Here is a 26,820-nt window from a genome sequence, read left to right as displayed (position 1 = left end):
TTAGGGCACGGGTGAGGGTCAGGCTTCGGGGAAGTGTTAAGGTTAGGGTTCGGGCTAGGGTTAGGGTTAGGGGACGGGGACGGTTTAGGGTCCAGGGGAGGGTACAACAACGCTTTAGGGGGAGCGTACGTGTGAGAGCGCGGGTTAGTGTTAGCGTACGGGTTAGGATTAGGGGACGGGTGAGGGTCAAGCTTCGGGGAAGGTTTGGGGTTAGGGTTCGGGCTAGGGTTAGGGTTAGGGGACGGGGATGGTTTAGGGTCCAGGTGAGGGCACGAGAACGCTTTAGTGGGAGCGTACGTGTGAGGGCGCGGGTTAGTGTTAGCGTACGGTTTAGGATTAGGGGACTGGTGAGGGTCAGGCTTCGGGAAAGGGTTAGGGTTAGTGTTCGGGCTAGGGTTAGGGTTAGGGGATGGGGACGGTTTAGGGTCCAGGTGAGGGTACGACAACGCTTTAGGGGGAGCGTACGTGTGAGGGCGCGGGTTAGTGTTAGCGTAAGGGTTAGGATTAGTGGACGGGTGAGGGTCAGGTTTCCGGGAAGGGTTAGGGTTAGGGTTTGGGCTAGGATTAGGGTTAGGGGACAGGGACGGTTTAGAGTCCAGGTGAGGATACGACAACGCTTTAGGGGGAGCGTACGTGTGAGTGCGCGGGTTAGTGTTAGCGTACGGGTTAGGATTATGAGAGGGTGAGGGTCAGGCTTCGGAGAAGGCTTAGGGTTAGGGTTCGAGCTAGGGTTTGGTTTAGGGGACAGGGACGGTTTAGTGTCCAGGTGAGGGTACGACAACGCTTTCGGGGGAGCGTAGGTGTTAGGGCACGGGTTAGTGTTAGCGTACGGGTTAGGATTAGGGGACGGGTGAGGGTCAGGCTTCGGGGAAGTGTTAGGGTTAGGGTTCGGGCTAGGGTTGGGGTTAGGGGACGGGGACGGTTTAGGGTCCAGGGGAGGGTACGACAATGCTTTAGGGGGAGCGTACGTGTGAGGGCGCGGGTTAGTGTTAGCGTACGGGTTAGGATTAGGGGACGGGTGAGGGTCAAGCTTCGGGGAAGGTTTAGGGTTAGGGTTCGGGCTAGGGTTAGGGTTAGGGCCCGGGGACGGTTTAGGGTACAGGTGAGGGTACGACAACACTTTAGGGGGAGCGTACGTGTGAGGGCGCGGGTTAGTGTTAGCGTACGTGTTAGGATTAGGGAACGGGTGAGGGTCAGGCTTCAGGGAAGGGTTAGGGTTAGTGTTCGGGCTAGGGTTAGGGTTAGGGGACGGTGACGGTTTAGGGTCCAGGTGAGGGTACGACAATGCTTTAGGTGGAGCGTATGTGTGAGGGCGAGGGTTAGTGTTAGCGTATGGGTTAGGATTAGGGTACGGGTGAGGGTCAGGCTTCGGGGAAGGGTTAGGTTTAGGGTTCGGGCTAGGGTTAGGGGACGGGGACGGTTTAGGGTCCAGGGGAGTGTACCACAGTGCTTTAGGGCGAGCGTAGGTGTGAGGGCGCAGATTAGTGTTAGCGTACGGTTTAGGATTAGGGGACGGGTGTGGGTCAGGCTTAGGGGAAGGGTTAGGGTTAGGGCTCGGGCTAGAGTTAGGGTTAGGGGACAGGCACGGTTTAGGGTCCAGGTGAGGGTACGGCAATTCTTTAGGGGGAACGTAGGTGTGAGGGCGCGGGTTAGTGTTAGCGTACGCGTTAGGATTAGGGGACGGGTGAGTGTCAGGCTTCGTGGAAGGGTTAGGGTTCGGGCTAGGGTTAGGGTTAGGGGACGGCGACGGTTTAAGGTCCAGGGGAGGGTATGACAACTCTTTAGGGGGAGCATAGGTGTGACGGCGAGGGTTAGTGTTAGAGTACGGGTTAGGATTAAGGGACTGGTGAGGGTCAGGCTTCGGGGAAGGGTTAGGGTTAGGGTTCGGGCTAGGGTTAGGCTTAGGGGACGGGGATGGTTTAGGGTCCAGGTGAGGGTACGACAACGCTTTAGGGGGAGCGTACATGTGAGGGCGCAGGTTAGTATTAGCGTACGGGTTAGGATTAGGGCACGGGTGAGGGTCAGGCTTCGGGGAAGTGTTAGGGTTAAGGTTAGGGCTAGGGTTAGGGTTAGGGAACGGGGACGGTTTAGGGTCCAGGGGAGGGTACGACAACGCTTTAGGGGGAGCGTACGTGTGAGGGCGTGGGTTAGTGTTAGCGTACGGGTTAGGATTAGGGCACGGGTGAGGGTCAGGCTTCGGGGAAGGGTTAGGGTTAGGGTTCGGGCTAGGGTTAGGGTTAGGGGACGGGGACGGTTTAGGGTCCAGGTGAGGGTACGACAACGCTTTACGGGGAGCGTACGTGTGAGGGCGCGGGTTAGTGTTAACGTACGGGTTAGGATTAGGGGACGGGTGAGGGTCAGGCTTCGGGGAAGGGTTAGGGTTAGTGTTAAGGTTCAGGCTAGGGTTAGGGTTAGGGGACGGGGACGGTTTAGGGTCTAGGGGAGGGTACGACAACGCTTTAGGGGGAGCGTAGGTGTGACGGCGCTGGTTAGTGTTAGCATACGGGTTAGGATTAGGGGACGGGTGAGGGTCAGGCTTCGGGAAAGGGTTAGGGTTAGGGCTCGGGCTAGGGTTAGGGTTAGGGGACGGGGTCAGTTTAGGGTCCAGGGGAGAGTACGACAACGCTTTAGGGGGTGCGTACGTGTGAGGGCGCGGGTTAGTGTTAGCGTACGGGTTAGGACTAGGGGACGGGTGAGGGTCAGGCTTCGGGGAAGGGTTAGGCTTAGGGTTCGGGCTAGGGTTAGGGTTAGGGGACGGGGACGGTTTAGGGTCCAGGGGAGGGTACGAAAACGCTTTGGGGGGAGCGTACGTGTGAGTGCGCGGGTTAGTTTGAGCGTATGGGTTAGGATTAGGGCACGGGTGAGGGTCAGGCTTCGGGGAAGGGTTAGGGTTAGGGTTCGGGCTAGGGTAAGGGTTAGGGGACGGGGACGGTTTAGGGTCCAGGTGAGGGTACGACAACGCTTTAGGGGGAGCGTATGTGTGAGGGCTTGGGTTAGTGTTAGAGTACGGGTTAGGATTAGGAGACGGGTGAGGTTCAGATTCGGGGAAGGGTTAGGGTTAGGGTTCGGGCTAGGGTTAGGGGACGGGGACGGTTTAGGGTCCAGGTGAGGGTACGACAACACTTTAGGGGAAGCGTACGTGTGAGGGCGTGGGTTATTGTTAGCGTATAGTTCAGGATTAGGGGACGGGTGAGGGTCAGGCTTCGAGGAAGGTTTAGGGTTAGGGTTCGGGCTAGGGTTAGCGTTAGGGGACGGGGACAGTTTAGGGTACAGGGGAGGGTACGACAACGCTTTAGGGGGAGCGTAAGTGTGAGGGCGCGGGTTAGTGTTAGCGTACAGGTTAGGATTAGGGGACGGGTGAGGGTCAGGCTTCAGGGAAGTGTTAGGGTTAGGGTTCGGACTAGGGTTAGGTTTAGGGGACGGGGATTGTTTAGGGTCCGGGTGAGGGTGCGACAACGCTTTAGGGGGAGCGTAGGTGTGAGGGTGCAGGTTCGTGTTAGCGTACGGGTTAGGATTAGGGGACGGGTGAGTGTCAGGCTTCGGGGAAGGGTTAGAGTTAGGGTTCGGGCTAGGGTTAGGGTTAGGGGACGGGGACGTTTTAGTGTCCAGGGGAGGGTACGACAACGCTTTAGAGGGAACATAGGTGTGACGGGGTGGGTTAGTGTTAGCGTACGGGTTAGGATTAGGGGACGGGTGAGGGTCAGGCTTCGAGGAAGGGTTAGGGTTAGGGTTCGGGCTAGGGTTAGGGTTAGGGGACGGGGACGGTTTAGGGTCCAGGTGAGGGTACGACAACGCTTTACGGGGAGCGTACGTGTGACGGCGCGGGTTAGTATTAGCGTACGGGTTAGGATTAGGGCACGGGTGAGGGTCAGGCTTCGGGGAATGGTTAGGGTTAGGGTTCGGGCTAGGGTTACGGTTAGGGTACGGGGATGGTTTAGGGTACAGGGGAGGGTACGACAACGCTTTAGGGGGAGCGTACGTGTAAAGGCGCGTGTTAGTGTTAGCGTAAGGGTTAGGATTAGGGGACGGGTGAGGGTCAGGCTTCGGGAAAGTGTTAGGGTTAGGGTTCGTGTTAGGCTTAGGGTTAGGGGATGGGGACGGTTTAGGGTCCAGGGGAGGGTACGACAATGCTTTAGGGGGAGCGGAGGTGAGAAGGCGCGGGTTAGTGTTAGCGTACGGGTTAGGACTAGGGGACGGGTGAGGGTCAGGCTTCGGGGAAGGGTTAGGGTTAGGATTCGGGCTAGGGTTAGGGTTAGGGGACGGGGACGGTTTAGGGTCCAGGTGAGGGTACGACAACCCTTTAGGGGGAGCGTAGGTGTGAGGGCGCGGGTTAGTGTTAGCGTACGGGTTAGGATTAGGGGACGGGTGAGGGTCAGGCTTCGGGGAAGGGTTAGGGTTAGCGTTCGGGCTAGGGTTAGGGTTAGGGGACGGGGACGGTTTAGGGTCCAGGGGAGGGTACGACAACGCTTTGGGGGGAGCGTACGTGTGAGTGCGCGGGTTAGTTTGAGCGTATGGGTTAGGATTAGGGGACGGGTGAGGGTCAGGCTTCGGGGAAGTGTTAGGGTTAGGGTTCGGGTTAGGGTTAGGGTTAGGGGACGGAGACGGTTTAGGATCCAGGTGAGGGTACGACAACGCTTTAGGGGGAGCGTATGTGTGAGGGCGCGGGTTAGTGTTAGCGTACGGGTTAGGATTAGGGGACGGGTGAGGGTCAGGCTTCGGGGAAGGGTTAGGGTTACGGCTCGGGCTAGGGTTAGGGTTAGGGGACGGGGACGGTTTAGGGTCCAGAGGAGGCTACGACAACGCTTTAGGAGGAGCGTACGTATGAGGGCGCGGGTTAGTGTTAGCGTACGGGTTAGGATTAGGGGACGGTTGAGGGTCAGGCTTCGGGGAAGGGTTAGGGTTAGGGTTCGGGCTAGGGTTAGGGTTAGGGGACGGGGACGGTTTAGGGTCCAGATGAGGGTACGACAACGCTTTAGGGGGAGCGTACGTGTGAGGGTGTGGGTTAGTGTTAGCGTACGGCTTAGGATTAGGGGACGGGTGAGGGTCAGGCTTCGGGGAAGGTTTAGGGTTAGGGTTCGGGCTAGGGTTAGGGTTAGGGGACGGGGACGGTTTAGGGTCCAGGTGAGGGTACGACAACGCTTTAGGGGGAGGGTACGTGTGAGGGCGCGGGTTAGTATTAGCGTACGGTTTAGGATTAGGGCACGGGTGAGGGTCAGGCTTCTGGGAAGGGTTAGGGTTAGGGTTCGGGCTAGGGTTGGGTTAGGGGACGGGGACGGTTTAGGGTCCAGGGGAGGGTACGACAACGCTTTAGGGGGAGCGTACGTGTGAGTGCGCGGGTTAGTGTTAGCGTACGGGTTAGGATTATGGGACGGGTGAGGGTCAGGCTTCGGGGAAGGGTTAGGGTTAGCGTTTGGGCTAGGGTTAGGGTTAGGGTTAGGGGACGGTGACGGTTTAGGGTCCAGGTGAGGGTACGACAACGCTTTAGGGGGAGCGTACGTGTGAGGGCACGGGTTAGTGTTAGCGTACGGGTCAGGATTAGGGGACGGGTGAGGGTAACTCTTCGGGGAAGGGTTAGGGTTATTGATCGGGCTAGGGTTAGGGTTAGGGGACAGGGATGGTTTAGGGTCCAGGTGAGGGTACGACAACACTTTAGGGGGAGCGTAGGTGTGAGGGCGCGGGTTAGTGTTAGCGTACGGGTTAGGATTAGGGGACGGGTGAGGGTCAGGCTTTGGGGAAGGGTTAGGGTTAGGGTTCTGGCTAGGGTTAGGGTTAAGGGACGGGGACGGTTTAGGGTCCAGTTGAGGGTACGACAAAGCTTTAGGGGGAGAGTGGGTGTGAGGGCGTGGGTTAGTGTTAGCGTACGGTTTAGGATTAGGGGACGGGTGAGGGTCAGGCTTCGGGGAAGTGTTAGGGTTAGGGTTAGGGTTAGGGTTAGGGTTAGGGGTCGGGGACAGTTTACCGTACAGGTGAGGGTACGAGAACGCTTTAGGGGGAGCGTAGGTGTGAGGGCGCGGGTTACTGTTAGCGTACGGGTTAGCATTAGGGGACGGGTGAGGGTCAGGCTTCGGGGAAGGGTTAGGGTTATTGATCGGACTAGGGTTAGGGTTAGGGGACGGGGATGGTTTAGGGTCCAGGGGAGGGTACGACAACGCTTTAGGTGTAGCATAGGTGTGAGGGCGCAGGTTAGTGTTAGCGTACGGGTTAGGATTACGGGATGGGTGAGGGTCAGGTTTCGGGGAAGTGTTAGGGTTAGGGATCGGGCTAGGGTTGGGGTTAGGGGACGGGGACGGTTTAGGGTCCAGGGGAGGGTACGACAACGCTTTAGGTGTAGCATAGGTGTGAGGGCGCAGGTTAGTGTTAGCGTACGGGTTAGGATTACGGGATGGGTGAGGGTCAGGTTTCGGGGAAGTGTTAGGGTTAGGGATCGGGCTAGGGTTAGGGTTAGGGGACGGGGACGGTTTAGGGTCCAGGTGAGGGTACGCCAACGCTTTAGGGGGAGCGTACGTGTGAGAGCGCGGGTTAGTATTAGCGTACGGTTTAGGATTAGGGCACGGGTGAGGGTCAGGCTTCGGGGAAGTGTTAAGGTTAGGGTTCGGGCTAGGGTTAGGGTTAGGGGACGGGGACGGTTTAGGGTCCAGGGGAGGGTACAACAACGCTTTAGGGGGAGCGTACGTGTGAGAGCGCGGGTTAGTGTTAGCGTACGGGTTAGGATTAGGGGACGGGTGAGGGTCAAGCTTCGGGGAAGGTTTGGGGTTAGGGTTCGGGCTAGGGTTAGGGTTAGGGGACGGGGATGGTTTAGGGTCCAGGTGAGGGCACGAGAACGCTTTAGTGGGAGCGTACGTGTGAGGGCGCGGGTTAGTGTTAGCGTACGGTTTAGGATTAGGGGACGGGTGAGGGTCAGGCTTCGGGGAAGGGTTAGGGTTAGGGTTCGGGCTAGGGTTAGGGTTAGGGGACGGGGACGGTTTAGGGTCCAGGAGAGGGTACACCAACGCTTTAGGGGGAGCGTACGTGTGAGGGCGCGGGTTAGTATTAGCATACGGGTTAGGATTAGGGCACGGGTGAGGGTCAGGCTTCGGGGAAGTGTTAGGCTTAGGGTTCGGGCTATGGTTAGGGTCAGGGGACGGGGACGGTTTAGGGTCCAGGGGAGGGTACGACAACGCTTTAGGGGGAGCGTACGTGTGAGGGCGCGGGTTAGTGTTAGCGTACGTGTTAGGATTAGGGGACGGGTGAGGGTCAAGCTTCGGGGAAGGTTTAGGGTTAGGGTTCGGGCTAGGGTTAGGGTTAGGGGACGGGGACGGTTTAGGGTACAGGTGAGGGTACGACAACACTTTAGGGGGAGCGTACGTGTGAGGGCGCAGGTTCGTGTTAGCGTACGGGTTAGGATTAAGGGACGGGTGAGGGTCAGGCTTCAGGGAAGGGTTAGGGTTAGGGTTCGGGCTAGGGTTAGGTTTAGGGGATGGTGACGGTTTAGGGTCCAGGTGAGGGTACGACAACACTTTAGGGGGAGCGTACATGTGAGGGCGCGGGTTAGTGTTAGCGTACGGGATAGGATTAGGGGACGGGTGAGGGTCAGGCTTCAGGGAAGGGTTAGGGTTAGGGTTCGGGCTAGGGTTTAGGTTAGGGGACGGGGACGATTTAGGGTCCAGGTGAGAGAACAACAACGCTTTAGGGGGAGCGTACGTGTGAGGGCGCGGGTTACTGTTAGCGTACGGGTTAAGATTAGGGGACGGGTGAGGGTCAGGCTTCGGGGAAGGGTTAGGGTTAGGGTTCTGGCTAGGGATAGGGTTAAGGGACGGGGACGGTTTAGGGTCCAGCTGAGGGTACGACAACGCTTTAGGGGGAGAGTGGGTGTGAGGGCGTGGGTTAGTGTTAGCGTACGGTTTAGGATTAGGGGACTGGTGAGGGTCAGGCTTCGGGAAAGGGTTAGGGTTAGTGTTCGGGCTAGGGTTAGGGTTAGGGGATGGGGACGGTTTAGGGTCCAGGTGAGGGTACGACAACGCTTTAGGGGGAGCGTACGTGTGAGGGCGCGGGTTAGTGTTAGCGTAAGGGTTAGGATTAGTGGACGGGTGAGGGTCAGGTTTCCGGGAAGGGTTAGGGTTAGGGTTTGGGCTAGGATTAGGGTTAGGGGACAGGGACGGTTTAGAGTCCAGGTGAGGATACGACAACGCTTTAGGGGGAGCGTACGTGTGAGTGCGCGGGTTAGTGTTAGCGTACGGGTTAGGATTATGAGAGGGTGAGGGTCAGGCTTCGGAGAAGGCTTAGGGTTAGGGTTCGAGCTAGGGTTTGGTTTAGGGGACAGGGACGGTTTAGTGTCCAGGTGAGGGTACGACAACGCTTTCGGGGGAGCGTAGGTGTTAGGGCACGGGTTAGTGTTAGCGTACGGGTTAGGATTAGGGGACGGGTGAGGGTCAGGCTTCGGGGAAGTGTTAGGGTTAGGGTTCGGGCTAGGGTTGGGGTTAGGGGACGGGGACGGTTTAGGGTCCAGGGGAGGGTACGACAATGCTTTAGGGGGAGCGTACGTGTGAGGGCGCGGGTTAGTGTTAGCGTACGGGTTAGGATTAGGGGACGGGTGAGGGTCAAGCTTCGGGGAAGGTTTAGGGTTAGGGTTCGGGCTAGGGTTAGGGTTAGGGCCCGGGGACGGTTTAGGGTACAGGTGAGGGTACGACAACACTTTAGGGGGAGCGTACGTGTGAGGGCGCGGGTTAGTGTTAGCGTACGTGTTAGGATTAGGGAACGGGTGAGGGTCAGGCTTCAGGGAAGGGTTAGGGTTAGTGTTCGGGCTAGGGTTAGGGTTAGGGGACGGTGACGGTTTAGGGTCCAGGTGAGGGTACGACAATGCTTTAGGTGGAGCGTATGTGTGAGGGCGAGGGTTAGTGTTAGCGTATGGGTTAGGATTAGGGTACGGGTGAGGGTCAGGCTTCGGGGAAGGGTTAGGTTTAGGGTTCGGGCTAGGGTTAGGGGACGGGGACGGTTTAGGGTCCAGGGGAGTGTACCACAGTGCTTTAGGGCGAGCGTAGGTGTGAGGGCGCAGATTAGTGTTAGCGTACGGTTTAGGATTAGGGGACGGGTGTGGGTCAGGCTTAGGGGAAGGGTTAGGGTTAGGGCTCGGGCTAGAGTTAGGGTTAGGGGACAGGCACGGTTTAGGGTCCAGGTGAGGGTACGGCAATTCTTTAGGGGGAACGTAGGTGTGAGGGCGCGGGTTAGTGTTAGCGTACGCGTTAGGATTAGGGGACGGGTGAGTGTCAGGCTTCGTGGAAGGGTTAGGGTTCGGGCTAGGGTTAGGGTTAGGGGACGGCGACGGTTTAAGGTCCAGGGGAGGGTATGACAACTCTTTAGGGGGAGCATAGGTGTGACGGCGAGGGTTAGTGTTAGAGTACGGGTTAGGATTAAGGGACTGGTGAGGGTCAGGCTTCGGGGAAGGGTTAGGGTTAGGGTTCGGGCTAGGGTTAGGCTTAGGGGACGGGGATGGTTTAGGGTCCAGGTGAGGGTACGACAACGCTTTAGGGGGAGCGTACATGTGAGGGCGCAGGTTAGTATTAGCGTACGGGTTAGGATTAGGGCACGGGTGAGGGTCAGGCTTCGGGGAAGTGTTAGGGTTAAGGTTAGGGCTAGGGTTAGGGTTAGGGAACGGGGACGGTTTAGGGTCCAGGGGAGGGTACGACAACGCTTTAGGGGGAGCGTACGTGTGAGGGCGTGGGTTAGTGTTAGCGTACGGGTTAGGATTAGGGCACGGGTGAGGGTCAGGCTTCGGGGAAGGGTTAGGGTTAGGGTTCGGGCTAGGGTTAGGGTTAGGGGACGGGGACGGTTTAGGGTCCAGGTGAGGGTACGACAACGCTTTACGGGGAGCGTACGTGTGAGGGCGCGGGTTAGTGTTAACGTACGGGTTAGGATTAGGGGACGGGTGAGGGTCAGGCTTCGGGGAAGGGTTAGGGTTAGTGTTAAGGTTCAGGCTAGGGTTAGGGTTAGGGGACGGGGACGGTTTAGGGTCTAGGGGAGGGTACGACAACGCTTTAGGGGGAGCGTAGGTGTGACGGCGCTGGTTAGTGTTAGCATACGGGTTAGGATTAGGGGACGGGTGAGGGTCAGGCTTCGGGAAAGGGTTAGGGTTAGGGCTCGGGCTAGGGTTAGGGTTAGGGGACGGGGTCAGTTTAGGGTCCAGGGGAGAGTACGACAACGCTTTAGGGGGTGCGTACGTGTGAGGGCGCGGGTTAGTGTTAGCGTACGGGTTAGGACTAGGGGACGGGTGAGGGTCAGGCTTCGGGGAAGGGTTAGGCTTAGGGTTCGGGCTAGGGTTAGGGTTAGGGGACGGGGACGGTTTAGGGTCCAGGGGAGGGTACGAAAACGCTTTGGGGGGAGCGTACGTGTGAGTGCGCGGGTTAGTTTGAGCGTATGGGTTAGGATTAGGGCACGGGTGAGGGTCAGGCTTCGGGGAAGGGTTAGGGTTAGGGTTCGGGCTAGGGTAAGGGTTAGGGGACGGGGACGGTTTAGGGTCCAGGTGAGGGTACGACAACGCTTTAGGGGGAGCGTATGTGTGAGGGCTTGGGTTAGTGTTAGAGTACGGGTTAGGATTAGGAGACGGGTGAGGTTCAGATTCGGGGAAGGGTTAGGGTTAGGGTTCGGGCTAGGGTTAGGGGACGGGGACGGTTTAGGGTCCAGGTGAGGGTACGACAACACTTTAGGGGAAGCGTACGTGTGAGGGCGTGGGTTATTGTTAGCGTATAGTTCAGGATTAGGGGACGGGTGAGGGTCAGGCTTCGAGGAAGGTTTAGGGTTAGGGTTCGGGCTAGGGTTAGCGTTAGGGGACGGGGACAGTTTAGGGTACAGGGGAGGGTACGACAACGCTTTAGGGGGAGCGTAAGTGTGAGGGCGCGGGTTAGTGTTAGCGTACAGGTTAGGATTAGGGGACGGGTGAGGGTCAGGCTTCAGGGAAGTGTTAGGGTTAGGGTTCGGACTAGGGTTAGGTTTAGGGGACGGGGATTGTTTAGGGTCCGGGTGAGGGTGCGACAACGCTTTAGGGGGAGCGTAGGTGTGAGGGTGCAGGTTCGTGTTAGCGTACGGTTTAGGATTAGGGGACGGGTGAGTGTCAGGCTTCGGGGAAGGGTTAGAGTTAGGGTTCGGGCTAGGGTTAGGGTTAGGGGACGGGGACGTTTTAGTGTCCAGGGGAGGGTACGACAACGCTTTAGAGGGAACATAGGTGTGACGGGGTGGGTTAGTGTTAGCGTACGGGTTAGGATTAGGGGACGGGTGAGGGTCAGGCTTCGAGGAAGGGTTAGGGTTAGGGTTCGGGCTAGGGTTAGGGTTAGGGGACGGGGACGGTTTAGGGTCCAGGTGAGGGTACGACAACGCTTTACGGGGAGCGTACGTGTGACGGCGCGGGTTAGTATTAGCGTACGGGTTAGGATTAGGGCACGGGTGAGGGTCAGGCTTCGGGGAATGGTTAGGGTTAGGGTTCGGGCTAGGGTTACGGTTAGGGTACGGGGATGGTTTAGGGTACAGGGGAGGGTACGACAACGCTTTAGGGGGAGCGTACGTGTAAAGGCGCGTGTTAGTGTTAGCGTAAGGGTTAGGATTAGGGGACGGGTGAGGGTCAGGCTTCGGGAAAGTGTTAGGGTTAGGGTTCGTGTTAGGCTTAGGGTTAGGGGATGGGGACGGTTTAGGGTCCAGGGGAGGGTACGACAATGCTTTAGGGGGAGCGGAGGTGAGAAGGCGCGGGTTAGTGTTAGCGTACGGGTTAGGACTAGGGGACGGGTGAGGGTCAGGCTTCGGGGAAGGGTTAGGGTTAGGATTCGGGCTAGGGTTAGGGTTAGGGGACGGGGACGGTTTAGGGTCCAGGTGAGGGTACGACAACCCTTTAGGGGGAGCGTAGGTGTGAGGGCGCGGGTTAGTGTTAGCGTACGGGTTAGGATTAGGGGACGGGTGAGGGTCAGGCTTCGGGGAAGGGTTAGGGTTAGGGTTCGGGCTAGGGTTAGGGTTAGGGGACGGGGACGGTTTAGGGTCCAGGGGAGGGTACGACAACGCTTTGGGGGGAGCGTACGTGTGAGTGCGCGGGTTAGTTTGAGCGTATGGGTTAGGATTAGGGGACGGGTGAGGGTCAGGCTTCGGGGAAGTGTTAGGGTTAGGGTTCGGGTTAGGGTTAGGGTTAGGGGACGGAGACGGTTTAGGATCCAGGTGAGGGTACGACAACGCTTTAGGGGGAGCGTATGTGTGAGGGCGCGGGTTAGTGTTAGCGTACGGGTTAGGATTAGGGGACGGGTGAGGGTCAGGCTTCGGGGAAGGGTTAGGGTTACGGCTCGGGCTAGGGTTAGGGTTAGGGGACGGGGACGGTTTAGGGTCCAGAGGAGGCTACGACAACGCTTTAGGAGGAGCGTACGTATGAGGGCGCGGGTTAGTGTTAGCGTACGGGTTAGGATTAGGGGACGGTTGAGGGTCAGGCTTCGGGGAAGGGTTAGGGTTAGGGTTCGGGCTAGGGTTAGGGTTAGGGGACGGGGACGGTTTAGGGTCCAGATGAGGGTACGACAACGCTTTAGGGGGAGCGTACGTGTGAGGGTGTGGGTTAGTGTTAGCGTACGGCTTAGGATTAGGGGACGGGTGAGGGTCAGGCTTCGGGGAAGGTTTAGGGTTAGGGTTCGGGCTAGGGTTAGGGTTAGGGGACGGGGACGGTTTAGGGTCCAGGTGAGGGTACGACAACGCTTTAGGGGGAGGGTACGTGTGAGGGCGCGGGTTAGTATTAGCGTACGGTTTAGGATTAGGGCACGGGTGAGGGTCAGGCTTCTGGGAAGGGTTAGGGTTAGGGTTCGGGCTAGGGTTGGGTTAGGGGACGGGGACGGTTTAGGGTCCAGGGGAGGGTACGACAACGCTTTAGGGGGAGCGTACGTGTGAGTGCGCGGGTTAGTGTTAGCGTACGGGTTAGGATTATGGGACGGGTGAGGGTCAGGCTTCGGGGAAGGGTTAGGGTTAGCGTTTGGGCTAGGGTTAGGGTTAGGGTTAGGGGACGGTGACGGTTTAGGGTCCAGGTGAGGGTACGACAACGCTTTAGGGGGAGCGTACGTGTGAGGGCACGGGTTAGTGTTAGCGTACGGGTCAGGATTAGGGGACGGGTGAGGGTAACTCTTCGGGGAAGGGTTAGGGTTATTGATCGGGCTAGGGTTAGGGTTAGGGGACAGGGATGGTTTAGGGTCCAGGTGAGGGTACGACAACACTTTAGGGGGAGCGTAGGTGTGAGGGCGCGGGTTAGTGTTAGCGTACGGGTTAGGATTAGGGGACGGGTGAGGGTCAGGCTTTGGGGAAGGGTTAGGGTTAGGGTTCTGGCTAGGGTTAGGGTTAAGGGACGGGGACGGTTTAGGGTCCAGTTGAGGGTACGACAAAGCTTTAGGGGGAGAGTGGGTGTGAGGGCGTGGGTTAGTGTTAGCGTACGGTTTAGGATTAGGGGACGGGTGAGGGTCAGGCTTCGGGGAAGTGTTAGGGTTAGGGTTAGGGTTAGGGTTAGGGTTAGGGGTCGGGGACAGTTTACCGTACAGGTGAGGGTACGAGAACGCTTTAGGGGGAGCGTAGGTGTGAGGGCGCGGGTTACTGTTAGCGTACGGGTTAGCATTAGGGGACGGGTGAGGGTCAGGCTTCGGGGAAGGGTTAGGGTTATTGATCGGACTAGGGTTAGGGTTAGGGGACGGGGATGGTTTAGGGTCCAGGTGAGGGTACGACAACGCTTTAGGGGGAGCGTAGGTGTGAGGGCGCGGGTGAGTGTTAGCGTACGGTTTAGGATTAGGGGACGGGTGAGGGTCAGGCTTCGGGGAAGGCTTAGGGTTAGGGTTTGGGCTAGGGTTAGGGGACGGGGACGGTTTAGGGTCAAGAGGAGGGTACGACAACGCTTTAGGGGGAGCGTAGGTGTGAGGGCGCGGGTTAGTGTTAGCGTAAGTGTTAGGATTATGGGACGGGTGAGTGTCAGGCTGTGGGGAAGGGTTAGAGTTAGGGTTCGGGCTAGGGTTAGGGTTAGGGGACGGGGACGGTTTAGGGTCCAGGTGAGGGTACGATAACACTTTAGGGGGAGCGTAAATGTGAGGGCGCGGGTTAGTGTTAGCGTACGGGATAGGATTAGGGGACGGGTGAGGGTCAGGCTTCGGGGAAGGGTTAGGGTTAGGATTCGGGCTAGGGTTTAGGTTAGGGGACGGGGACGGTTTAGGGTCCAGGTGAGAGAACAACAACGCTTTAGGGGGAGCATACGTGTGAGGGCGCGGGTTACTGTTAGCGTACGGGTTAAGATTAGGGGACGGGTGAGGGTCAGGCTTCGGGGAAGGGTTAGGGTTAGGGTTCTGGCTAGGGTTAGGGTTAAGGGACGGGGACGGTTTAGGGTCCAGGTGAGGGTACGACAACGCTTTAGGGGGAGAGTGGGTGTGAGGGAGTGGGTTAGTGTTAGCGTACGGTTTAGGATTAGGGGACGGGTGAGGGTCAGGCTTCGGGGAAGGGTTAGGGTTAGGGTTAGGGCTAGTGTTAGGGTTAGGGGACGGGGACGGTTTAGGGTACAGGTGAGGGTACGACAACGCTTTAGGGGGAGCGTACGTGTGAGGGCGTGGGTTAGTGTTAGCGTACGGTTCAGGATTAGGGGACGTTTGAGGGTCAGGTTTCGGGGAAGGGTTAGGGTTAGGGTTCGGGCTAGGGTTAGGGTTAGGGGACGGGGACGGTTTAGGGTCCAGGTGAGGGTAAGACAACGTTTTAGGGGGAGCTTACGTGAGAGGGCGCGGGTTAGTGTTAGCGTACGCGTCAGGATTAGGGGACGTGTGAGGGTCAGGCTTCGGGGAAGGGTTAGGGTTCGGGCTAGGGTTAGGGTTAGGGGACGGGGACGGTTTAGGGTCCAGTTGAGGGTACGACAACGCTTTAGGCGGAGCGTACGTGTGAGGGTGTGGGTTAGTGTTAGCGTACAGTTCAGGTTTAGGGCACGGGTGAGGGTCAGGCTTCGGGGAAGGGTTAGGGTTAGGATTCGGGCTAGGGTTAGTGTTAGGGGACGGGGACGGTTTAGGGTCCAGGTGAGGGTACGACAATGCTTTAGGGGGAGCGTACGTGTGAGGGCGTGGGTTAGTGTTAGCGTACGGGTTAGGATTAGGGGACGGGTGAGGGTCAGGCTTCGGGGAAGGGTTAGGGTTAGGGTTCGGTCTAGGGTTAGGGTTAGGCGACGGGGACAGTGTAGGGTCCAGGTGAGGGTACGATAACGCTTTAGGGGGAGTGTAGGTGTGAGGGCGCGGGTTAGTGTTAGCGTACGGGTTAGGATTAGGGGACGGGTGAGGGTCAGGTTTCGGGGAAGGGTTAGGGTTAGGGTTCGGGCTAGGGTTAGGATTAGGGGACGGCGACGGTTTAGGGTCCAGGGGAGGGTACGACACCGCTTTAAGGGGAGCGTAGGTGTGAGCGCGCGTGTTAGTGTTAGCGTACGGGTTAGGATTAGGGGACGGGTGAGGGTCAGGCTTCGGGGAAGGGTTAGGGTTAGGATTCGGTCTAGGGTTAAGGTTAGGGAACGGGGGCAGTTTAGGGTCCAGGTGAGGGTACGACAACGCTTTAGGGGGAGCGTAGGTGTGAGGGCACGGGTTAGTGTTAGCGTATGGGTTAGGATTAGGGGACGGGTGAGGGTCAGGCTTCGGGGAAGGCTTAGGGTTAGGGTTCGGGCTAGGGTTAGGGGACGGGGACGGTTTAGGGTCAAGGGGAGGGTACGACAACGCTATAGGGGGAGCGTAGGTGTGAGGGCGCGGGTTAGTGTTAGCGTACGGGTTAGGATTAGGGGATGGGTGAGTGTCAGGCTTCGGGGAAGGGTTAGGGTTAGGGTTCGGGCTAGGGTTAGGGTTAGGGGACGGGGACGGTTTAGGGTCCAGGTGAGGGTACGACATCGCTTTAGGGGGAGCGTGGGTGTGAGGGCGTGGGTTAGTGTTAGCATACGGGTTAGAATTAGGGGACGGGTGAGGGTCAGGCTTCGGGGAAGGATTAGGGTTAGGGATCGGGCTAGGGTTAGGGTTAGGGGACGGGGACGGTTTAGGGTCCAGGTGAGGGAACGACAACACTTTAGGGGGAGCGTACATCTGAGGGCGCGGGTTAGTGTTAGCGTACGGGATAGGATTAGGGGACGGGTGAGGGTCAGGCTTCGGGGAAGGGTTAGGGTTAGGGTTCGGGCTAGGGTTTAGGTTAGGGGACGGGGACGGTTTAGGGTCCAGGTGAGAGAACAACAACGCTTTAGGGGGAGCGTACGTGTGAGGGCGCGGGTTACTGTTAGCGTACGGGTTAAGATTAGGGGACGGGTGAGGGTCAGGCTTCGGGGAAGGGTTAGGGTTAGGGTTCTGGCTAGGGTTAGGGTTAAGGGATGGGGACGGTTTAGGGTCCAGGTGAGGGTACGACAACGCTTTAGGGGGAGAGTGGGTGTGAGGGCGTGGGTTAGTGTTAGCGTACGGTTTAGGATTAGGGGACTGGTGAGGGTCAGGCTTAGGGGAAAGGTTAGGGTTAGGGCTCGGGCTAGAGTTAGGGTTAGGGGACGGGGACGGTTTAGGGTCCAGGGGAGGGTACGACAACGCTTTAGGGGGAGCGTAGGTGTGAGGGCGCGGGTTAGTGTTAACGTACGGGTTAGGATTAGGGGATGGGTGAGGGTCAGGCTTCGGGTAAGGGTTAGGGTTAGGGTTCGGACTAGGGTTAGGGTTAGGGGACAGGCACGGTTTAGGGTCCAGGTGAGGGTACGACAACGCTTTCGGGGGAACGTAGGTGTGAGGGCGCGGGTTAGTCTTAGCGTACGGGTTAGGATTAGGGGACTGGTGAGGGTCAGGCTTCGGGGAAGTGTTAGGGTTCGGGCTAGGGTTAGGGTTAGGGGACGGGGACGGTTTAAGGTCCAGGGGAGGGTACGACAACTCTTTAGGGGGAGCATAGGTGTGACGGCGAGGGTTAGTGTTAGCGTACGGGTTAGGATTAGGGGACTGGTGAGGGTCAGGCTTCGGGGAAGGGTTAGGGTTAGGGTTCGGGCTAGGGTTAGGCTTAGGGGACGGGGATGGTTTAGGGTCCAGGTGAGGGTACGACAACGCTTTAGGGGGAGCGTACGTGTGAGGGCGCAGGTTAGTATTAGCGTACGGGTTAGGATTAGGGCACGGGTGAGGGTCAGGCTTCGGGGAAGTGTTAGGGTTAAGGTTAGGGCTAGGGTTAGGGTTAGGGAACGGGGACGGTTTAGGGTCCAGGGGAGGGTACGACAACGCTTTAGGGGGAGCGTACGTGTGAGGGCGCTGGTTAGTGTTAGCTTACGGTTTAGGATTAGGGGACGGGTGAGGGTCAAGCTTCGGGGAAGTTTTAGGGTTAGGGTTTGGGCTAGGGTTAGGGTTAGGGGACGGGGACGGTTTAGGTTCCAGGTGAGGGTACGAGAACGCTTTAGGGGGAGCGTACGTGTGAGGGCGCGGGTTAGTGTTAGCGTACGGTTTAGGATTAGGGGATGGGTGAGGGTCAGGCTTCGGGGAAGGGTTACGGTTAGGGTTCGGGCTAGGGTTAGGGTTAGGGGACGGGGATGGTTTAGGGTCCCGGTGAGGGTACGACAACACTTTAGGGGGAGCGTACGTGTGAGGGCGCGGGTTAGTGTTAGCGTACGGGTTAGGATTAGGGGACGGGTGAGGGTCAGGCTTCGGGGAAGGGTTAGGGTTAGGGTTCGGGCTAGGGTTAGGGTTAGGGGACGAAGACGGTTTAGGGTCCAGGGGAGGGTACGACAACGCTTTAAGGGGAGCGTACGTGTGAGGGCATGGGTTAGTGTTAGCGTACGGGTTAGGATTAGGGGACGGGTGAGGGTCAGGCTTCGGGGAAGTGATAGGGTTAGGGATCGGGCTAGGGTTAGGGTTAGGGGACGGGGACGGTTTAGGGTCCAGGTGAGGGAACGACAACGCTTTAGGAGGAGCGTACGTGTGAGGGCGTGGGTTAATGTTAGCGTACGGGTTAGGATTCGGGGATGCTTGAGTGTCAGGCTTCGGGGAAGGGTTAGAGTTAGGGTTCGGGCTAGGGTTAGGGTTAGGGGACGGGGACGGTTTAGGGTCCATGTGAGGGTACGAGAACGCTTTAGGGGAAGTGTACGTGTGAGGGCGCGGGTTAGTGTTAGTGTACGGGTCTGGATTAGGGGACGGGTGAGTGTCAGGCTTCGGGGAAGGGTTAGTGTTATGGTTCAGGCTAGGGTTAGGTTTAGGGGACGGTGACGGTTTAGGGTCCAGGTGAGGGTACAACAACGCTTTAGGGGGAGCGTACGTGTGAGGGCCACGGGTTAGTGTTAGCGTACGGGTAAGTATTAGGGGACGGGTGAGGGTCAGGCTTCGGGGAAGGTTTAGGTTTAGGGATCGGGCTAGGGTTAGGGTTAGGGGACGGGGACGGTTTAGGGTCCAGGTGAGGGTACGACAACGCTTTACGGGGAGCGTACGTGTGAGGGCGCGGGTTAGTGTTAGCGTACGGTTTAGGATTAGGGGACAGGTGAGGGTCAGGCTTCGGGGAAGGGTTAGGGTTAGGGTTCGCGCTAGGGTTAGGGTTAGGGGACGGGGACGGTTTAGGGTCCAGGTGAGGGTACGACAACACTTTAGGGGGAGGGTAGGTGTAAGGGCGCAGCTTAGTGTTAGAGTACGGGTTAGGATTAGGGCACGGGTGAGGGTCAGGTTTCGGGGAAGTGTTAGGGTTAGGGTTCGGGCTAGGGTTAGGGTTAGGAGACAGGGACGGTTTAGGGTCCAGGGGAGGGTACGACAACGCTTTGGGGGGAGCGTATGTGTGAGGGCACGGATTAGTGTCAGCGTACGGGTTAGGATTATGGGACGTGTGAGGGTCAGGCTTCGGGGAAGGCTTAGGGTTAGGGATCGGTCTAGGGTTAGGGTTAGGGGACGGGGACGGTTTAGGGTCCAGGTGACGGTACGACAACGCTTTAGGGGGAGCGTACGTGTGAGGGCGCGGGTTAGTGTTAGCGTACGGGTTAGCATTAGGGGTCGGGTGAGGGTCAGGCTTCGGGGAAGTGTTAGGGTTAGGGTTCGGGCTAGGGTTGGGGTTAGGGGACGGGGACGGTTTAGTGTCCAGGGGAGGGTACGACAACGCTTTAGGTGTAGCATAGGTGTGAGGGCGCAGGTTAGTGTTAGCGTACGGGTTAGGATTACGGGATGGGTGAGGGTCAGGTTTCGGGGAAGTGTTAGGGTTAGGGATCGGGCTAGGGTTAGGGATAGGGGACTGGGACGGTTTAGGGTCCAGGTGAGGGTACGCCAACGCTTTAGGGGGAGCGTACGTGTGAGAGCGCGGGTTAGTATTAGCGTACGGTTTAGGATTAGGGCACGGGTGAGGGTCAGGCTTCGGGGAAGTGTTAAGGTTAGGGTTCGGGCTAGGGTTAGGGTTAGGGGACGGGGACGGTTTAGGGTCCAGGGGAGGGTACAACAACGCTTTAGGGGGAGCGTACGTGTGAGGGCGCGGGTTAGTGTTAGCGTACGGGTTAGGATTAGGGGACGGGTGAGGGTCAAGCTTCGGGGAAGGTTTGGGGTTAGGGTTCGGGCTAGGGTTAGGGTTAGGCGACGGGGATGGTTTAGGGTCCAGGTGAGGGCACGAGAACGCTTTAGTGGGAGCGTACGTGTGAGGGCGCGGGTTAGTGTTAGCGTACGGGTTAGGATTAGGGGACGGGTGAGGGTCAGGCTTCGGGGAAGGGTTAGGGTTAGGGTTCGTGCTAGGGTTAGTATTAGGGGACGGGGACGGTTTAGGGTCCATGTGAGGGTACGACAATGCTTTAGGGGGAGCGTACGTGTGAGGGCGAGGGTTAGTGTTATCGTACGGGTTAGGATTAGGGGACGGGTGAGGGTCAGGCTTCGGGGAAGGGTTAGGGTTAGGGTTCGGGCTAGGGTTAGGGTTAGGGGACGAGGACGGTTTAGGGTCCAGGGTAGGGTACGACAACGCTTTAGGGGGAGCGTACGTGTGAGGGCGCGGGTTAGTGTTAGCGTACGGGTTAGCATTAGAGGACGGGTGAGGATCAGGCTTCGGGGAAGGGTTAGGGTTAGGGTTCGGGCTAGGGTTAGTGTTAGGGGACGGGGACGGTTTAGGGTCCAGGTGAGGGTACGCCAACGCTTTAGGGGGAGCGTACGTGTGAGGGCGCGGGTTAGTATTAGCATACGGGTTAGGATTAGGGCACGGGTGAGGGTCAGGCTTCGGGGAAGTGTTAGGCTTAGGGTTCGGGCTAAGGTTAGGGTCAGGGGACGGGGACGGTTTAGGGTCCAGGGGAGGGTACGACAACGCTTTAGGGGGAGCGTACGTGTGAGGGCGCGGGTTAGTGTTAGCGTACGTGTTAGGATTAGGGGACGGTTGAGGGTCAAGCTTCGGGGAAGGTTTAGGGTTAGGGTTCGGGCTAGGGTTAGGGTTAGGGGACGGGGACGGTTTAGGGTACAGGTGAGGGTACGACAACACTTTAGGGGGAGCGTACGTGTGAGGGCGCAGGTTCGTGTTAGCGTACGGGTTAGGATTAAGGGACGGGTGAGGGTCAGGCTTCAGGGAAGGGTTAGGGTTAGGGTTCGGGCTAGGGTTAGGTTTAGGGGACGGTGACGGTTTAGGCTCCAGGTGAGGGTACGACAACACTTTAGGGGGAGCGTACATGTGAGGGCGCGGGTTAGTGTTAGCGTACGGGATAGGATTAGGGGACGGGTGAGGGTCAGGCTTCGGGGAAGGGTTAGGGTTAGGGTTCGGGCTAGGGTTTAGGTTAGGGGACGGGGACGGTTTAGGGTCCAGGGGAGTGTACCACAGTGCTTTAGGGCGAGCGTAGGTGTGAGGGCGCAGGTTAGTGTTAGCGTACGGCTTAGGATTAGGGGACGGGTGTGGGTCAGGCTTAGGGGAAGGGTTAGGGTTAGGGCTCGGGCTAGAGTTAGGGTTAGGGGACGGGGACGGTTTAGGGTCCAGGGGAGGGTACGACAACGCTTTAGGGGGAGCGTAGGTGTGAGGGCGCGGGTTAGTGTTAACGTACGGGTTAGGATTAGGGGACGGGTGAGGGTCAGGCTTCGGGTAAGGGTTAGGGTTAGGGTTCGGACTAGGGTTAGGGTTAGGGGACAGGCACGGTTTAGGGTCCAGGTGAGGGTACGGCAATGCTTTAGGGGGAACGTAGGTGTGAGGGCACGGGTTAGTGTTAGCGTACGCGTTAGGATTAGGGGACGGGTGAGTGTCAGGCTTCGTGGAAGGGTTAGGGTTCGGGCTAGGGTTAGGGTTAGGGGACGGCGACGGTTTAAGGTCCAGGGGAGGGTACGACAACTCTTTAGGGGGAGCATAGGTGTGACGGCGAGGGTTAGTGTTAGAGTACGGGTTAGGATTAAGGGACTGGTGAGGGTCAGGCTTCGGGGAAGGTTTAGGGTTAGGGATCGGGCTAGGGTTAGGGTTAGGGGACGGGGACGGTTTAGGGTCCATGTGAGGGTACGAGAACGCTTTAGGGGAAGTGTACGTGTGAGGGCGCGGGTTAGTGTTAGTGTACGGGTCAGGATTAGGGGACGGGTGAGGGTCAGGCTTCGGGGAAGGGTTAGGGTTAGGGATCGGGCTAGGGTTAGGGTTAGGGGACGGGGACGGTTTAGGGTCCATGTGAGGGTACGAGAACGCTTTAGGGGAAGTGTACGTGTGAGGGCGCGGGTTAGTGTTAGTGTACGGGTCAGGATTAGGGGACGGGTGAGGGTCAGGCTTCGGGGAAGTGTTAGGGTTATGGTTCAGGCTAGGGTTAGGTTTAGGGGACGGTGACGGTTTAGGGTCCAGGTGAGGGTACAACAACGCTTTAGGGGGAGCGTACGTGTGAGGGCCACGGGTTAGTGTTAGCGTACGGGTAAGTATTAGGGGACGGGTGAGGGTCAGGCTTCGGGGAAGGTTTAGGGTTAGGGATCGGGCTAGGGTTAGGGTTAGGGGACGGGGACGGTTTAGGGTCCAGGTGAGGGTACGACAACACTTTAGGGGGAGGGTAGGTGTAAGGGCGCAGGTTAGTGTTAGAGTACGGGTTAGGATTAGGGCACGGGTGAGGGTCAGGTTTCGGGGAAGTGTTAGGGTTAGGGTTCGGGCTAGGGTTAGGGTTAGGAGACAGGGACGGTTTAGGGTCCAGGGGAGGGTACGACAACGCTTTGGGGGGAGCGTATGTGTGAGGGCACGGATTAGTGTCAGCGTACGGGTTACGATTATGGGACGTGTGAGGGTCAGGCTTCGGGGAAGGCTTAGGGTTAGGGATCGGTCTAGGGTTAGGGTTAGGGGACGGGGACGGTTTAGGGTCCAGGTGACGGTACGACAACGCTTTAGGGGGAGCATACGTGTGAGGGCGCGGGTTAGTGTTAGCGTACGGGTTAGCATTAGGGGTCGGGTGAGGGTCAGGCTTCGGGGAAGTGTTAGGGTTAGGGTTCGGGCTAGGGTTGGGGTTAGGGGACGGGGACGGTTTAGGGTCCAGGGGAGGGTACGACAACGCTTTAGGTGTAGCATAGGTGTGAGGGCGCAGGTTAGTGTTAGCGTACGGGTTAGGATTACGGGACGGGTGAGGGTCAGGCTTCGGGTAAGGGTTAGGGTTAGGGTTCGGACTAGGGTTAGGGTTAGGGGACAGGCACGGTTTAGGGTCCAGGTGAGGGTACGGCAACGCTTTAGGGGGAACGTAGGTGTGAGGGCGCGGGTTAGTGTTAGCGTACGGGTTAGGATTAGGGGACTGGTGAGGGTCAGGCTTCGGGGAAGTGTTAGGGTTCGGGCTAGGGTTAGGGTTAGGGTTAGGGGACGGGGACGGTTTAAGGTCCAGGGGAGGGTACGACAACTCTTTAGGGGGAGCATAGGTGGGACGGCGAGGGTTAGTGTTAGCGTACGGGTTAGGATTAGGGGACTGGTGAGGGTCAGGCTTCGGGGAAGGGTTAGGGTTAGGGTTCGGGCTAGGGTTAGGCTTAGGGGACGGGGATGGTTTAGGGTCCAGGTGAGGGTACGACAACGCTTTAGGGGGAGCGTACGTGTGAGGGCGCAGGTTAGTATTAGCGTACGGGTTAGGATTAGGGCACGGGTGAGGGTCAGGCTTCGGGGAAGTGTTAGGGTTAAGGTTAGGGCTAGGGTTAGGGTTAGGGAACGGGGACGGTTTAGGGTCCAGGGGAGGGTACGACAACGCTTTAGGGGGAGCGTACGTGTGAGGGCGCTGGTTAGTGTTAGCTTACGCGTTAGGATTAGGGGACGGGTGAGGGTCAAGCTTCGGGGAAGGTTTAGGGTTAGGGTTTGGGCTAGGGTTAGGGTTAGGGGACGGGGACGGTTTAGGTTCCAGGTGAGGGTACGAGAACGCTTTAGGGGGAGCGTACGTGTGAGGGCGCGGGTTAGTGTTAGCGTACGGGTTAGGATTAGGGGATGGGTGAGGGTCAGGCTTCGGGGAAGAGTTACGGTTAGGGTTCGGGCTAGGGTTAGGGTTAGGGGACGGGGACGGTTTAGGGTCCCGGTGAGGGTACGACAACACTTTAGGGGGAGCGTACGTGTGAGGGCGCGGGTTAGTGTTAGCGTACGGGTTAGGATTAGGGGACGGGTGAGGGTCAGGCTTCGGGGAAGGGTTAGGGTTAGGGTTCGGGCTAGGGTTAGGGTTAGGGGACGGAGACGGTTTAGGGTCCAGGGGAGGGTACGACAACGCTTTAGGGGGAGCGTACGTGTGAGGGCATGGGTTAGTGTGAGCGTACGGGTTAGGATTAGGGGACAGGTGAGTGTCAGGCTTTGGGGAAGTGATAGGGTTAGGGATCGGGCTAGGGTTAGGGTTAGGGGACGGGGACGGTTTAGGGTCCAGGTGAGGGTACGACAACGCCTTAGGAGGAGCGTACGTGTGAGGGCGTGGGTTAGTGTTAGCGTACGGGTTAGGATTCGGGGATGCTTGAGGGTCAGGCTTCGGGGAAGGGTTAGAGTTAGGGTTCGGGCTAGGGTTAGGGTTAGGGGACGGGGACGGTTTAGGGTCCATGTGAGGGTACGAGAACGCTTTAGGGGATGTGTACGTGTGAGGGCGCGGGTTAGTGTTAGTGTACGGGTCAGGATTAGGGGACGGGTGAGGGTCAGGCTTCTGGGAAGGGTTAGGGTTATGGTTCAGGCTAGGGTTAGGTTTAGGGGACGGTGACGGTTTAAGGTCCAGGTGAGGGTACAACAACGCTTTAGGGGGAGCGTACGTGTGAGGGCCACGGGTTAGTGTTAGCGTACGGGTAAGTATTAGGGGACGGGTGAGGGTCAGGCTTCGGGGAAGGTTTAGGGTTAGGGATCGGGCTAGGGTTAGGGTTAGGGGACGGGGACGGTTTAGGGTCCAGGTGAGGGTACGACAACGCTTTACGGGGAGCGTACGTGTGAGGACGCGGGTTAGTGTTAGCGTACGGGTTAGGATTAGGGGACAGGTGAGGGTCAGGCTTCGGGGAAGGGTTAGGGTTAGGGTTCGGGCTAGGGTTAGGGTTAGGGGACGGGGACGGTTTAGGGTCCAGGTGAGGGTACGACAACACTTTAGGGGGAACGTACGTGTGAGGGCGCGGGTTAGTGTTAGCGTACGGGTTAGGATTAGTGGACGGGTGAGGGTCAGGTTTTGGGGAAGGGTTAGGGTTAGGGTTCGGGCTAGGGTTAGCGTTAGGGGATGGGGACGGTTTAGAGTCCAGGTGAGGATACGACAACGCTTTAGGGGGAGCATACGTGTGAGTGCGCCGGTTAGTGTTAGCGTACAGGTTAGGATTATGGGACGGGTGAGGGTCAGGCTTCGGGGTAGGGTTAGGGTTAGGGTTCGGGCTAGGGTTTGAATTAGGGGACAGGGACGGTTAGGGTCCAGGTGAGGGTACGACAACGCTTTAGGGGGAGGGTAGGTGTGAGGGCGCGGGTTAGTGTTAGAGTACGGGTTAGGATTAGGGCACGGGTGAGGGTCAGGTTTCGGGGAAGTGTTAGGGTTAGGGTTCGGGCTAGGGTTAGGGTTAGGAGACAGGGACGGTTTAGGGTCCAGGGGAGGGTACGACAACGCTTTGGGGGGAGCGTATGTGTGAGGGCACGGATTAGAGTCAGCGTACGTGTTAGGATTATGGGACGTGTGAGGGTCAGGCTTCGGGGAAGGCTTAGGGTTAGGGATCGGGCTAGGGTTAGGGTTAGGGGACGGGGACGGTTTAGGGTCCAAGTGACGGTACGACAACGCTTTAGGGGGAGCGTACGTGTGAGGGCGCGGGTTAGTGTTAGCATACGGGTTAGCATTAGGGGTCGGGTGAGGGTCAGGCTTCGGGGAAGTGTTAGGGTTTGGGTTCGGGCTAGGGTTGGTGTTAGGGGACGGGGACGGTTTAGGGTCCAGGGGAGGGTACGACAACGCTTATGGTGTAGCATAGGTGTGAGGGCGCAGGTTAGTGTTAGCGTACGGGTTAGGATTACGGGATGGGTGAGGGTCAGGTTTTGGGGAAGTGTTAGGGTTAGGGATCGTGCTAGGGTTAGGGTTAGGGGACGGGGACGTGTAGGGTCCAGGTGAGGGTACGCCAACGCTTTAGGGCGAGCGTAAGTGTGAGAGCGCGGGTTAGTATTAGCGTACGGGTTAGGATTAGGGCACGGGTGAGGGTCAGGCTTCGGGGAAGTGTTAAGGTTAGGGTTCGGGCTATTGTTAGGGTTAGGGGACGGGGACGGTTTAGGGTCCAGGGGAGGGTACAACAACGCTTTAGGGGGAGCGTACGTGTGAGGGCGCGGGTTAGTGTTAGCGTACGGGTTAGGATTAGGGGACGGGTGAGGGTCAAGCTTCGGGGAAGTTTTGGGGTTAGGGTTCGGGCTAGGGTTAGGGTTAGGGGACGGGGACGGTTTAGGGTCCAGGTGAGGGCACGAGAACGCTTTAGAGGGAGCGTACGTGTGAGGGCGCGGGTTAGTGTTAGCGTACGGGTTAGGATTAGGGGACGGGTGACGGTCAGGCTTCGGGGAAGGGTTAGGGTTAGGGTTCGTGCTAGGGTTAGTATTAGGGGACGGGGACGGTTTAGGGTCCATGTGAGGGTGCGACAATGCTTTAGGGGGAGCGTACGTGTGAGGGCGAGGGTTAGTGTTATCGTACGGGTTAGGATTAGGGGACGGGTGAGGGTCAGGCTTCGGGGAAGGGTTAGGGTTAGGGTTCGGGCTAGGGTTAGGGTTAGGGGACGGGGACGGTTTAGGGTCCAGGGTAGGGTACGAAAACGCTTTAGGGGGAGCGTACGTGTGAGGGCGCGGGTTAGTGTTAGCGTACGGGTTAGCATTATGGGACGGGTGAGGGTCAGGCTTCGGGGAAGGTTTAGGGTTAGGGTTCGGGCTAGGGTTAGGGTTAGGGGACGGGGACGGTTTAGGGTCCAGGTGAGGGTACGCCAACGCTTTAGGGGGAGCGTACGTGTGAGCGCGCGGGTTAGTATTAGTGTACGGGTTAGAATTAGGGCACGGGTGAGGGTCAGGCTTCGGGGAAGTGTTAGGCTTAGGGTTCGGGCTAAGGTTAGGGTCAGGGGACGGGGACGGTTTAGGGTCCAGGGGAGGGTACGACAACGCTTCAGGGGGAGCGTATGTGTGAGGGCGCGGGTTAGTGTTAGCGTACGTGTTAGGATTAGGGGACGGGTGAGGGTCAAGCTTCGGGGAAGTTTAGGGTTAGGGTTCAGGCTAGGGTTAGGGTTAGGGGACGGGGACGGTTTAGGGTACAGGTGAGGCTACGACAACACTTTAGGGGGATCGTACGTGTGAGGGCGCAGGTTCGTGTTAGCGTACGGGTTAGGATTAAGGGACGGGTGAGGGTCAGGCTTCAGGGAAGGGTTAGGGTTAGGGTTCGGGCTAGGGTTAGGTTTAGGGGACGGTGACTGTTTAGGCTCCAGGTGAGGATACGACAATGCTTTAGGGGAAGCGTATGTGTGAGGGCGAGGGTTAGTGTTAGCG

Source organism: Stenella coeruleoalba (genome assembly GCF_951394435.1).
Source record: "Stenella coeruleoalba genome assembly, chromosome: 2".
Taxonomy (NCBI): domain Eukaryota; kingdom Metazoa; phylum Chordata; class Mammalia; order Artiodactyla; family Delphinidae; genus Stenella; species Stenella coeruleoalba.
This window is presented reverse-complemented; position numbering follows the sequence as displayed.